We start from the raw sequence: 15,091 nt of genomic DNA, 5'->3' as shown, positions 1-15,091 counted from the left end.
TAAATAAATAAAAGTTAGTAATGAGCTGAGATAACTTGTGCTGGTAATGAGGCTGCAACATCAGCTCCTCAACAAAGGAGGCAAAAATTAGACATGCCTATGGTAATGCTACTTGTCAGGCAAACAGTCTTGCCTGGACAATAGAAGAGTTCTTAAACTAACTCTGAAGTTAGTTGAAGAACCAGGCTGCTAATTCTTTCTAGTTTTGCTTTCTCTTACATGTCTAGCTTCAGATGATTATAGCCTCTGATCATACATGCTTTACCTCCAGTCTCCTTAAGGTTTCTGTTTCCTCTTTGTCCCTGTCTTCAATTCCTTTTTCCTTCTGCCTTTTATTGCTTTGTCTGTTGATTTCAAATGCTGCCTCTGTGTCTTTTCACCTCAGCTTGCCTTTCCCACATACTTCTTCACAAATCTGCTGTTACCACTTCCAGACTACCAGACTACTATGGACCGCAACCTCTCTCTCTCTCTCTCTCTCTCTCTCTCATATTCTGGAGAATTACATGCACACACCCGCATGCATACATATTGAACAGGGTTGTTAAATATTTTTTTTTCCAGGGACAGAAGTTTTCATCACCTTTTACATTTCCATTTTAATTCCAAGTACAAATCATTTCTGACATTTGGTTCTTGTGAAGAGGATAACTACTTCTGGAATACATTAATGCTTTTACACTGATACACCCTATACACACAAAGGACAAGAAAAAGAAAGAAAATCTTCATGCTGCAAGAACTGCAGATTGAACTCACCTCTACTGCTTTGCTTCAGGTGGGTTGGGAATAAGGATCCATTAGAGCAATACTTCACAGCATAATTAGGGGGAAATAGGGTTTCCTCCCACCTTGCTTTCCTAATTGTTTTTCTCACCTTAAACCTGTCCATGGACTGATAATTTATCTCACTCTGGATTTAGGAGACTGGCATAAAAGGAACTTGCTTGCCAGGCGGTCTTTTCCCAAGTGTGTCCAGCTCTAATTTTAACAGAAATGCTTTGTACATATAATTATAAAACCAAGGGCCACTAAGTGCAGCCACGGAGCACAATCTTGACTGTTCTCTATTCTGTTTTAATTATGAAGCCTTAGAGCAAAAAATTCTGTTTCAAAGCCAACTTGCTGTACAGGCCTCAATAGAGTTAAAGGAGAAACATTTTACGCTGATGAGCTGACACTTGTAGAAGCAAATATATTAAATAAATCATGATTCATTTTTGGGGCTAAGGCTGACTTGCATCAACTCCTGGAAAAACTGGATCCTTAATGAGTGACAGTTTGGTGTTTTCTGTCACTTCCTACAGTAATGGCCCCAAGCTGACACTGCTCTGTGGGAGTTTAATACTTCTGAACAAAAGTTTTTTTGGAGTGAGATAGACAAGGTAGAAATCCCAAGGTGACTGAAAGGAATGTCTAATGACTGGAAAGACATATTTACCGGCAGTCTGTATGTAAGCTGTGACAGTTGACAGGGCTTGATTGTAATAAATATAGTTGATGAAGAGCGGGCTGACAGGTGAGGACAGCGAGAGAAAAAGAGTCAAAAGAGCCTGCATTGGCTGAACCTTATTAACGGTAAGTTAGTAACAAAGCCCAAAGTCATGAAAGCGGGTATCTTGAACTGATGCCTAAACACTGAAATGCCTCCCATCCTCAAGCTGCCATAACAGGCTACAATTTGTTGACCTTTCTTCCAGCTACTTGAGAATTACTTGTTTCGAGCTGTAATTCACACTGGGGCAGGAAGATACCTGAAATATAGATGTGCATATACCATGTTATGATTAATTTCTGTAATAGATTATCCCTATGATCAAGGTTGTAATTAGTGCTTCAGTCTCTCTAATTTTTGGAGCACTTTGATCAGAAGATATGATATCTGCCACTATGGCTCTGTGAACGAAGCAATGTTACTGCTGAAAGCAGAATTCTTCCATTCCTTCAAAGGAAATTAGCCAAACAAACTGGGACACGTTCTCTAGAAGCACAGAGAGTAGTCAACCTTGAAAACTGAGTCTATGCTGGCATATCAATTCATGACATTTTTTGTAAGAGACCCAAGCCTGGATTTGTACAATTGGATTTCCATGGGTGCTACATTACCTCCCACCACACATTTTCCAGGCAAACATCACTCACTGAAACGGAACGGAATCCTTTTGTTTCAACTTCATATGTGCAGTTTCCAAGCTTAGTACCTGACATCATTAACTTCATAACTAGCACCACCACTGCTCACTTCTGTCCATAATCATTAGGAAGTTTGTTTGCATGGATGTGTGTGTGGTGTCTTTTCTGGTGATGGATTGAATGGGTGCTAGTTCTGATCATTTTTTAATGAAGAAAAAATGGTATGCAAAGTTGCCTGGAGGAAAGCAAGCAAGAATTACAAGATCTTAATGCAAAGGTTAATAAGGCACAAAGAATCTTGCATTCTAAATAGCTGCTGAATATGCCATCTGGCCTTTGAAAATGTATTTCCTTGATTGCAAACTTTACCATCTGATTTAATGCTAAAGAATTCTTCTGTCTTTTATATAATCCCACTTCCTTAGTGAAGATTGATTGGTTTTATTGACATCTGTAGAAACATAAGCCACTTTTTAAAAATCATAAAATGTTGTGACTTGACGAGTAAAGCTTCCTTACTGCGTACCACAGTAGTTTCAAGTAGTGCTGCCACAAAAAGAATTCAAGGAGGTACTATTTTAAAAAAAACAAAAACTTGATGAGACCATGCAGGCAGACGACAAAGGCCCCTACAGCAGCACAATTCTAATATGTCAGTCATTTCAACGTTCTCTCTTTGTTGGCTGCCTGTCTCCCACAAGGCCGTGGTTCAGGCAACTTTACTTAACATAGCTACCTTTCTTATAGTGGCAGCATTCAGAAAGGCAGCCATCAGCATAGAGGATGTCAGCCTAATTGACACACACATCTACTCTTCAGTATGCGCGCGTACACACACACACACACACACACACACACACACACCATTCTCACTGGGCCTGATTCCCAGCTGCCACAGAAAAGTGTAGCACAAAGTCTTCTTCAGTAGATTAGGCTGATTTAGGCCAGCTAAGAATCTGTCACCGATGGAAATATTCTGTCAAAATCCACCCATAGCTGCTATTCATGTCTAAAATAGTTCCATATAAGCACATGTGTACTTTCTCCAGGAATGCACACTATGTCTGTGATTAGACTGAAATGTGTCCTTGTTTTTCATCTTCCATTCATGGATCCAAACTATAAGCTTTATTCAGATGACAAGCAGATACACTGACCAAGAGTCGGGGGAGAGAGAAAGATCATGGCAACCCCTTCCTGACCTCGGTGTGTTTTGCCCAACCTTTGTACAGAGCCTATGTGCCTACTGTTTGCTCTGTATGTGTGAATGAAAACCCTGCAAAAAAGCCAAGTTACAAATTATGTGGGAAAACCTATATGCTTACAACTTGTATGCATGTAGGCTCTATACAGAGGTGAAGCTGAATGAATGCAGTCTGGAGTCTGACCCACCACTTTGATTCCCCACACACCCCTCCATGCACTCAGTGAACCGGTTCACCAACTGAACAGGGCTATAGTATACTGCACACACACTTACTAAAGACCACTGCAGGTTGACATAGGTGATAATGGGAGAAGCTATTGTTCATACACGATCTCAACCTCAACTTCCTTCCCTGCTACATTGATTTGTCTTTATTCAGTTCATGTGTAAATAACTCTATTTTTTGAAAAGTGCTAGCCTTCTGTTAGCCTACTTTCTGGTAGGCTTACTGTATGAGAACACCTGGGATTCTGTTGGTCCATGTGTGTGTCTCCCCCTATCAACTTTGCAATGCCTGGACCAATATGAATCAAAAAGGGTAGAGTTGTAGGGACACATGCAAAGTATTTTGGGAACCCCATTGTCCAGGGTTCTAAAATACGTGTGGGGAAACTACACACATTTGTAGGCCTGCTCTTTACCAAGAGTTGTACTTGGTTTTTCTTCTTTTTTCTTGGTTTTCCATATACTTGGGCAAGTGTTTCTCTCCTAAAACCACCCAGAGATGTACATATCAGGCAGTATAAAAATATAAATAAATAAAAATAAATTCAACAATGCAAGTTCTGCACTAGCATGGAGATAATCCAATGTACATTGTTATCCCCCGCAAATCAGTGGCTCACCACAACTAACACATGGCAGCCGTTTTACACAATGGCACTTATGGTATTCTCCATTCTGATAAACATATTTGTGCTGCCACTAACTGTGAGATGACCTGACTGGGAAGTATGCAAGAAAGTATTAAGCCTAAGGAATATACTCACAGGTGCAATATGCTCTTAGCTACACAGTCATATGCTATAGTAGGCATTTGGGTGATGTTAGATGTTGGTAAATTAGAAAAGGCAGCATTTCAACAACATAAAATGGAACAGATGCTTTTAGATAATGTTACGTGAATGTCACATTCACACTTAGCACTCCTAGCACTTGTATATTTTAGTATATTTGTACATCACTCCAGACTCACATCTCTGGGCAGTTTACAACAAACATATTTGTTGATGAGTACCCAGAATGTTGGGGGCAATATGCTAAAATCATTGTAAACCGCTTAGAGAGCTCCGGCTATAGAGCGGTATATAAATGTAAGTGCTATTGCTATTGCTATTGCTATATTTGTTTACAACATCACATGTAATGCGAAACTGGAGGTTGATCCTCTGGTTTCAATTAAAACTCATAAATCGCATTGCAGATTTCGTCCAACCGTGGTCCAGCAGCCTCTGGTTTCAGGAGAGGGAAACCCTTCCCTTTTCCTGGTCCACCACGGCCAATCCCAGCATGCTCCATAGTGCTCGCATTACCAGACTGTGGGCAAGGCATTAACATGTCACCAGAGTGGCTGCCATTGGCCATGACTTTTAAGGTGACATGCAGAGTGTGATCGTGCCTTTTTGGAACTGTCCACCCACCCTCAGCATGAAAAAGGCATATAAATGCCAGACCACACCAGTGCTCCTTCTGACAGCAATCACACCACTGTCCTCTTAAGAGCCCTGCAACAAAATTGTCACACACAAGCATGATTTCTTGGGGGATAGGACAGGTACTGGGGGCATTATATTCCTGTTACAGAGGAAAGGGAAGGGAACATTATGACTTCCTAGGAGGGGATATGTATATGAGGGAGGGCAAAGGCTATGGGGGGGGAGTCTGTCCTGCTGTGACCTATGATGCTCTTACGAGGGCTCACCCTGGCAAAGCAGTCCATGCAGACCAAACCACACTCCTGCTCCTCTGGGAGCTTGCTGCCGGTGGACTAGTGATATCATAGAGGACCAGTTTACTGGGAAGGACCACAGGGTAGAACACCCTCAGGCTTCCATCAGACTGCACGCTTATGAGTTGAGCTGACCCAACAAAGGGGCCCCTGCTTGCATGGGACACCCACTCTCTCTGGTTAATGATAGAACTTTGGAACTGCAACCCCCTTGTCCCCTGGGAAGCCATGCAGAGACTAGGGATCTGCAAACAGGTTCAATGTTGAACATCTAGGGTTGTGTGTACAGGTTCAACGTAGAACATCCGAAGGAGGTGCGGTGGCCTCCTTTGGAAGAAAGGAATTGTGGCCAAATGGCCCAATTATGGCATAAGGGAGGCCGGCAGGAGGGTGAACCTCCGTGGACACCCCCCCCTCCGGCTACCTCAAACAACTCCCTCAGAGGGGTAAGTGTAATAAAATATTTTTTAAAAAAATTGTGGACCCCCCCCAACTGAACTGGGGGGGGTGGTTTCAAGGGGGGTGCCAGACTGAACTGGCCCAGTCCAGTTCGGGTCAGTTTGGATTGAAACCAGACTGGACCAGCCCGTTCCATGAACACCCCTAGCATGGACACAAAGGAGATTTTGTCTCTCCATGTGTCAGAGCCTAGGTGCATGTGAAGACAGGGGGAACACCAGGTGCAGGAATGGATCTTTATTCCCATTCAAAATTCCCAATGTGGACTGGTGTTGTACCATATGCAGATCTGTCACCGTGGGGAATGATGGGATGGGGAGCCCTGATTTCCAGTGACCGCAAAAGAGGAGACGTTTGCCGTTTCTGGGCACATGCAAGAGTGGGCATGTCCAAGTGGGCAGACAGGCTGGCAGAGGGCATGCTTTGACAGCATCTTGGTGACAGTTGCTAAGAGAGTGAGAGCTGTTGGAGGCATACCTGTCCCTACTGCTAGCTTGTATAGAGCAACCTGGTGACATCTTCCATCTGGCCCCCATGGCCTGACACTCTTATGAGAGAGTTGCCACCAGGAGTGTTTGTGCTTGTGAACAGACACCATTGTTGCTTCATTCTTGGGAGCAAAGAATGTCCTGTCACCCCGTCCACTTTCCCTCCTGCTTGCAAGGAGAGGTGGGGAGCAAGGTTCAGATTGGGGAGAGACAATGGCCCTGTGTGACTTTGTTGCTTGACAGGCTGACAAGCTTGAAATGGGACTTGGTGGCATCCTTGTTGCTGGGCAACTGCTTTGTTGGATCGGAGACAGGAGGGGTGGGGCGAGTGCTCAGAGAGGTGGCCAGTGAGAAGCACCACAGGCATGGAGCAGGCACAATCCTGGCAGGCAGGTCTGTGCCACTATGATTGCTATTCCAAAAAGTGCACAGAACCGCAGTTATGGTGCCATCCACATTTGGACGTAACACTTTGGTGGCCAAACCTCTGGTTTTGGTGGCAAACCTTACTGCAAACTGAAGGTTCGAACTGGAGTTTGGTGAGGTAAACTGCAGGTCGCTTTTGGCTCCAAACCACGGTTGCATGCATTCAGAAATAATGGAATTCCAAGCCCTTCCCTGTTTAACTCCAGTTTTGTGTTAAGTCTGAATTTGGCCTATCTGTCTTTCAATATCCCCTGTCCTACACTTAGTGAGACAGTTGTGTGCCTTAACAGACACTGATCACTTTGCTGGAATGGACAACAAAAAAATGGAAAAGGCGGACTTTGAGACACCTCTACCTAGAAAATAGTTGTGGAAACTGTATATATGAAATAAATTAAGTAATCTGCTGTGAGACATTGTTGAGTAGGTGGACATGCATACAACCAAATCAACACAGTTTGAAAATGAGCAGCAGGATGCATGTAGAGGAGGGTGCAGGAGTGATTTTTGCTGCTCTCCCCTCCCTCTAGAAGTGCTACTTGGCTCACCAGAAGATAGCCCCGAGGGTTGCATCAGTGCCAGTGGCATATCCTGGAAGCAAAATAGCATGTTTGGAGTGAAGCAGCATGCATTTAGGTGCTTGGCAATGCTCTGGCCGAGCTTTGAAGCAGCCTCTTCTGAAGATGCCCCTCCTTTTCTGCCCTTCTAATGATGTGGAACATGTGGCTGATGTCCAGACTTATGCTGCATTTTTGCTGTATGGAAGGGGTAATTTCCAGCTTTTGCCCCTTCCTTCTGCATTCTGAAAATATGTCCTGAAGGCCACATGACTCTCAGGTACATATTTTCAGGAGGGTAGGGGAGATGGTTGAAAATCACCCCTCTCCCATAGTGCTAGCACAGCATTAATCTGGATGTCAGTCACTGCTTTGTGTACTTACGTATTCCAGCTTTGTATATTTTTAATACAGTATAATTTATTTATTCAAAACAGGTTGCCAGTTGAGAAATACAGAAATAGTTTGACTAACCAAAGGTTCAGACAAATATTGGGACTCTTTCCATGGAGTTGCATTAGCGTGGACCTACATGAGGAGTCATAAGATGATTATAAACAATAGTGAACTTTGAATAATTGAGGTTCTGAAAATGGATGGCTTTTTATTTTCTACAAGTAAATACTGCATCATGATACAGTTTGAATAATCCCAACAGGAAAGCAACCTACTTAAAAGTGTGTAAATGTGCAATTTAATGGCAGGAGGGTCAATTTAGCAGCATGGACATACAATTTTGGATTTTAGATACTAAAAAAGTAAGCCAGGAGAAATAAATCTTTTTTCCTTTCAGTTTTTGGTGGTAGTTAATGCCCAAGGCCCCAGCTACATGGCTGCTGTTTTTTTCCTATACAAGTTGCTCATAAAAGGCTGCCAAACACATTGGATCTCATTATATTCCCTGTCGTTATAATAACTCCATCAGAACACCCACAATGTGATTCACTCCTGAGGACTGGGGTTTTTCTAAAGGAAGCAAGAGCGAACATGGTTCTGAATTATGAATAGAGAGAAAGATGTTCGGGGACTGATGTGTAGGTCACCTATCAATGCAGTCAAAGAGTAGAATATATCAGATGATGCCTTAAGGAGGGGGGGATGCTGCATAGTGGGCCTATAAACCCCTCATGTAAAACAGCTGATCTCAACAGTTACACCAAGGAATGTTTTGTCCTACTGTGTTCCAGACTTTTACACCGAGTTTGATTACAATCGTAACATCGAATTGATTTCTGAGGCTTAGGACAGTTGGCAAACTTGACTAGACTTAAAATAAAGCTCTTTGATTCCATCTACAAAATTAGAGCAGATTTGATAAAGTAAAGATGTATCCTTTGAAGTATTCCCTATCAACACAAGTGCTAAGAACACTTGAGTGAAGGAATTTTAGCAGTTTTGAAAGCAGTAGCAAAGGAACATCAATAAGGATTGCAGCTGAGGGCATGCCCACAAGGCAGAAGACTAACTGCATCTATCCTGCAGGCAAGAAGCAATTGCTAAAGATTTCAGACTTTTTAAAGTTCAGAGTTCAACTCATAAAAACTTTATGCTTAACTTGTGATAGGTTTTTGCGATGTGGTTTAGGTTTCTTGTAAGACACTCAGGTGCACTAGGGGGTATTTTAAGGAGAAAATCTTGTTTGCCTGTCCACATAGGAGTAAATCAATAAGCCCTTCTTTTTCTTTAGCATCAAAATAATGTCTAATGAAGGGACCATGACAGGAAAGGGAATTACCTTTTCTCTTGAGGGAGGGAAGGGCTCGCTCCATGGGGCTTGACTGCCTGCTTTAGAAGATTGGAAGGAGTTTCTCCCAGGTGATACTGGGTGCTGCTGCTGAGCATAGCATCTTAGATGATCTTCTTCTCTTTGTGGCATGCACTATTATCAGGAAAAGGCCAGCAATGTAGATGACTGCATTTGAATCTTGAGGTGTGTACTCTAGTCCAGGATCTCTGAAGACAGGTGCTGAAGCTGGACCCTGGAGATGGAAAAGCTGGGGCAGCACACAGTTGGTACTGCTCTGTTGATCAGTCAAGGGCAGAAGGGGACCTACTAGGCATGGCCAGTCTAGTGGCTTTATGCTGTGTTGTGCCAGTCACCAGGGTCAATGTCGCACATTTCTGTCTCTTCTGTGCCTGAAGAGGACTATGAAGCTATTCACATGCGCAGGCAAAACTGGGCTAAGGAAGCCCAGCCCAGTTTTGCCTGCACGTGTGTACTGCCAGGATTGGGCCCAATCCCGGCAGCGCCTTGAAGGCAAACCTGCCTTCACAGCCAACCTCTAAAATAGGGCTGCTCAACTTTGGCCCTCCTGCAGATGTTGGCCTAGAATTCCCATAATCCCTGGCTATTGGACAGTATGTCTGGGGATTATGGGAGTTGTAGTTAAAGAAACAGCTAGGGGAGCCTAAATTGAGAAGGCCTGCTCTAAAACAAGGATAGGAGAGCGAGCACTCTCCTAACCCCATTTCTGTGATCGTCTGTCAGCAGCCATGGCTGACAGACTTCAGGGATCCTGGCCAGCTTCGGAGAGGGGAGGGGGCATCCCCATAATGCACTGTGCACTCACACAGTGCATTATGGGAGCTCAAGGGGGTGGGGTGACACGTCCTGGCACCCTGACCCTCTGAGCTACCAGCAGGAGCCAGTAGTCGTCTGGGCAGGTGATCCTCCCACCGAAGAGGCAGCCCTCAGTCGTCTGCAGGGAAGTAAGGTTTTTAAGGCTTCCTCCCCGCCAGCCCCTTTACCCTTTCTCATTGAGTCCAAAGTAGCCCATCTGAGGGCTCTCTGAGTCCAAAGTAGCCCATCAAGCAAACTCAGATGATGCGTTTCCTGGTTCAAATCCCAGAATTCCTAATAACTTGTCAACACTTACTCTACATTCATATTACGTTGGAAAGATCTAGGATTGATCTACCTTTTGGATCTCTTCCAGATATTCAGTTCTGTGGGTGCCATTTTAATGGCATAAATGTCCTGAGGCATAAGTGCTGAATTTTGACCTGGGAGACCTGAGCTCAAATTTTGGTAAGTTTGCCAACTTCAGTGCAGAACCTAAGTGCAAAAATGGCCACTGGAAAAAAAGAGAACAAGTTCACAGCCTCAACTGTCCCTCTATACAACTGTAATACTAATACATTGAGCCGGGTCTCACAATCCGTGAGAACCAGTTTTGACAGTTTTGCGGCTAAGCCCACTCTTCCCGCAGACGAGCACGCAGGGAGCCCTGGGTGGCCGGATCGGCTGCCCACATGATGGCCGGCCCCGAGACGGAGCCGGCGGGGGGTGGAGGGAATGGGGGCCGCGCGACCCCGGAAGCCCCAGTATGCCCTGCACGAGCACGCAGGGCATACTGGGGAGACCCCCGAGCCAGGAGGCTGCTTTAAAGCCTCCCAGCCGGGGGTCTACTCATGAGTAGGTACGGCATGAAGGCACACCACGGCTACTCACGATCATAAAAAGCAGGTTTGCAGGAGCGCTCGCTCCGCATACCTGCTTTTTACGAGGGGTTCTCGAGTGGGTTTGCCGCTCCAGAACCACCGGGCTCGGCTGCGAGCCCGGTGGTTCTGATGGTCAACAAAAATTGGGCTAGCCTCTGCTAGCCTGATTTTTGTTGATCGTGAGAAGCACCCCATTGTCTTATAGAGTTGTGAAAGGGGGAAAAAACCCTTCCTGTTATACAGCCTGCTTTGTTGAAATTGCAGTTGGCCTATGTAACTCCTGTTAGAGTTCCCCATCTGCAATGAGATTGATTTTTTTCCAATTCAAATAAAATTTCAAATTGTATCACAAGCTTCCAATACTCAACATAAGGAACAAAAGCTAGTTCTGGAATATTTTAAACAAGCAAATATGTCAGGGAGTCCTTATAGAGTGCCATGCTGTCCCTAAGCATTTCCCATTGATTTCAATATTGGAGAATTCTGCATATAGATCTCATATACACACATATCACATATACAGCTGCAAATGGGGAATTCAATTTGTATAATGAATTGAAATGTAGCCTTAAATTTAGCATTTGATTTTAAAATTTGCCATATTTCATTTCATCCAGCTAAAATTGTATTGTAGCTACATCCACAAGCTCCCAAAATTCAAGGTAAGATATGCAAGAAATTTATATTGTAGTTAAATGCCAATGAGACATTTAGAAAATAAGAGATTTTTATCTTTGTCCCAACATACATTTTTTAAAAAGGAAAAGAAAATATTCCTTTGAGAATCCAATAATGTCAGTAGTAAAATATTAAAGCAAAATGTGCAATCTGGATATGTATGTCCTGATCCTGAAGATTATAATGTGAATGCTAGGCTATATGGAGTTGCAGGAGAATGCCACTGCAGGCACATGTATTCTGTATGCATACTGGAGCACCATCACTTACAAGGAATTGCTGGATCACGGCACCAGCCATCTGCTGTTGCTTTGGAGGCTGATTGTGGAGGCCAAGGATTTATTTCAAAGCCACTTTATTTGTTTTATTTATTTAAAACCTTCATATTTAGCCTGTGCTATTGCTTGAGGCACCTTAAAATTCTTTGCTTTGGTTTTGACACTGCTTGGATGCTTGGAATTATGGATGGTTTTAACAACACTAGAAAGAACCATCATTCTTTAACTTTCCAGGTAATAATTAACAAGCTGACATTGTTGCATAGTCATACTGTAAGAATCTCTTCTTCCCTGAATGCGAAAGGTTTGCTCCTATGAGGTGTCTCCTCCTGAATTCTGTGAAAGCCAATAAATATGGGCTGATTATACAACCCGCAGGCGGTGCATCTTAAATAGTCATTAAAAACAATCATTATGACTGGAAAGAGCTGTGACTCGCTTCTGTTGGAATGCTTGCTTATAATTAGGTAATCCTTTTTCAGAATCAAAATGAATGTGTAATCTGAGAACAAAGCAAACAGTTTGAAAGTTCTGAGCTGGCTGTGCCAAGATCTAATGCATCAGACAACCTCGAAATTAGTGCTTAAATGAGAACTGATGTGTGGTAGAGGAAACAGTGCATTAGTGATGTCATTTAGCAGGGTTACCTAGGGCAATATCTCATGTGCTTCACTTAGAGGAGAGTAGAAGTGGGAAAAACTGTTCTGGAACAAACTGGCCCTTTAAGGTCACTTAACACATTATAGAGATTTATGTGTACACTTGAGATGTTTGTACACCAAAACCCATGATGTGCGAATGAGATAAAAACATTTGCAAAAATTCTGAGGAGGAAGGTCTGGCTGCAGATTCCTGCCTACTGTGTTCTCAGAGTCAAACCCTGAATTCATTCTCTCTCTCTCATCCCAAAGTAGGCTTAGAATTTGCAAGGGTTGGAACAAGGATAAGGAAGGTAACTAGTGGATCCACTGCCTGGTGCTGACAACTGATAGCTGAGACAGAGAGGCAGAGGAAGCAGCAAAATTAGTAGGTTGAAGCTACATAACCATTTGTAACTGGGCTGACTTCCTAAAGTGTGTTGACATTTCCAGTGTTTTCAGTTTTGTCTTCTTATTAGTCTACCTATATATACATATACTATATATACATGCAAATCAAACAGAACATGTCTGTCCAATGACATTTCACTTCCTTTGTTTCTGGACATATTTTCGCACTATATCCTGTCATGCATCATTCTGGAAAGTTGAAATGGATAATATTTTACATGGAATATATTATTCAGTAATCCAAAAATCTTTGGTTTAAGATGAGAGTTAAGATGCTTTACATTTTCATTCATTCTCTAAAAGAATGGAAATTGCAAGTTAAGGTGCCCATCTTAACTTCCGCACCATATAAGCTGAAAGGATTTTGTACTATCTGGTATATGATGATGGCATTAGAAAAGAGGCTCCATGCACCTTGATCAGAGATACATCCGATCAGACCTTTGTCTTGATCAGAGATGCATCAGGCAGAAATTTTTGAGGGGCATCTCTGGGAATGACTAGGGAAACTGCACATGTTAAATGTCTGCCTGGATGCATCCCTTTCCGCCCAATGTCCAACTGAAAGACTAAGGCATAGTGCGGGTGCATGGAGCCTAATTTCTAAAGCCATCATCATATACCAGACCATACAAAGTCTTTACAGCTTTGGGCACCTTAACTTCAGATGGGCAACTTAACTTGCCATTTCCATTATTTTTAGAGCACAAATAAAAATGTAAAGTATCCTAACTCTCATCTTAAACATAACATTTTTGGATTACTGAATTTCCAGGTGTTTTAAAAAGGAAAATCTGATTAAACACTATGGGGAAGAACTTACCCAAATGACATTAGAACTGCCTGATGTTGAATACCAAAAACTTTGTAAAATCTTCAACTAAGATAAAATCACAGTGAAAAAAACAGAATTAAATGAAATTAGTGGATTCAGTAATAGTGACAGTGTGAAAACCCAACTCATGATTATTCAGCAGTGAATGACAAAACAAGAAGCAGATAATTTGTGTTCACTTTAAATCTGTACTTCATTTTTTCTTTTTCCTAACCCCCCACAAACAAAAATAACAAATGCTTTTATTATTTTTATTCCCCTGCTAACTGGGCAAAGAGGCACCTTTTACCGTGGTGATTCTCTTTATTTAGCATGGGGAGAGTAACTGGCCCTATCCACCCCCAGCACAATACTTCCAGTGACTGTTGCTGGTGTGTGTCTTAAGTTTCTTTTTAGAATGTGAGCCCTTTGGGGACAGGGAGCCATCTTATTTGTTTGTTATTTCTCTTTATAAACCGCCCTGAGCCATTTTTGGAAGGGCAGTATAGAAATTGAATTATTATTTCTTGTTTACACAGTCAGACAGGTGTTATTGACTGGTTTGTTTTATCCAGACATCGAGTCCTTCCCAAGGACCTGGGATGGCTGAATTTTATTGTCAGTTGTTATAGATATCATCGCAGAATATAGGCTGTTCCCAGTAAAGCTGCTTTTTGTAATTGGCTGATGGTGATTTCTGTGGCCCCTATGGTGTTGAGGTGCTCTTCAAGGTCTTTTGGAACTGCACCCAGGGCGCCAATTACCACTGGGATTATTTTGGTCTTCTTCTGCCACAGCCTTTCCATTTCAATTTGTAGATCTTTGTATTTGGTGATTTTTTCTATTTCTTTTTCTTCTATTCTGCTATCCCCTGGTATTGCTATGTCGATTATTTTCACTTTTTTTTCTTCCTTCTCGACTACAGTTATATCTGGTGTATTGTGTGGCAGAAGTTTGTCTGTTTGTAGTCGGAAGTCCCATTATATTTTTACATCTTCATTTTCTTCAACTTTTTCAATTTTATGATCCCACCACTTCTTGGCTACAGGTAGCTTGTATTTTTTGCAGATGTTCCAGTGTATCATCCCTGCTACCTTGTCATGCCTTTGTTTGTAGTCAGTCTGTGCGATCTTCTTACAACAGCTGATCAGGTGGTCCACTGTTTCATCTGCTTCTTTACAAAGGCGGCACTTGCTGTTTGTTGTGGATTTTTCTACTTTTGCTCTTATTGTATTTGTTCTTAGTGCCTATTCTTGTGCAGCCAGTATTAAACCCTCTGTTTCTTTCTTCAAGTTGCCATTCTTAAGCCATTGCCAGGTCTTGGTGATGGCTGATTTTCCACTTATATTGTGTAAATATTGACCATGCAGGGGCTTATTTCTCCATTTTTCTGCTCGGTTCTTGACTTGTTCTTTCTTGTAGGTCTGTTTTGTTTCATTGGTGTTGAATAGTTTCTCGTTCTTGACCATTTGAAGTGCATCTTCTTCACTGTCCCTTATATATTCTTCAAGGCCTTTCTCCTCCTCTACTGTTTGATGGACTTGCAGCATTCTTCTTCCACCTGAGCTGCGAGAGAGGTAGAGTCTATCTACATCACTGCGGGGGTGCAGAGC

Source organism: Hemicordylus capensis, chromosome 3 (assembly GCF_027244095.1).
Source record: "Hemicordylus capensis ecotype Gifberg chromosome 3, rHemCap1.1.pri, whole genome shotgun sequence".
In the NCBI taxonomy this organism is placed as follows: Eukaryota; Metazoa; Chordata; class Lepidosauria; order Squamata; family Cordylidae; genus Hemicordylus; species Hemicordylus capensis.
The sequence above is the reverse complement of the archived record's forward strand: the minus strand, read 5'-3'. Positions refer to the sequence as shown.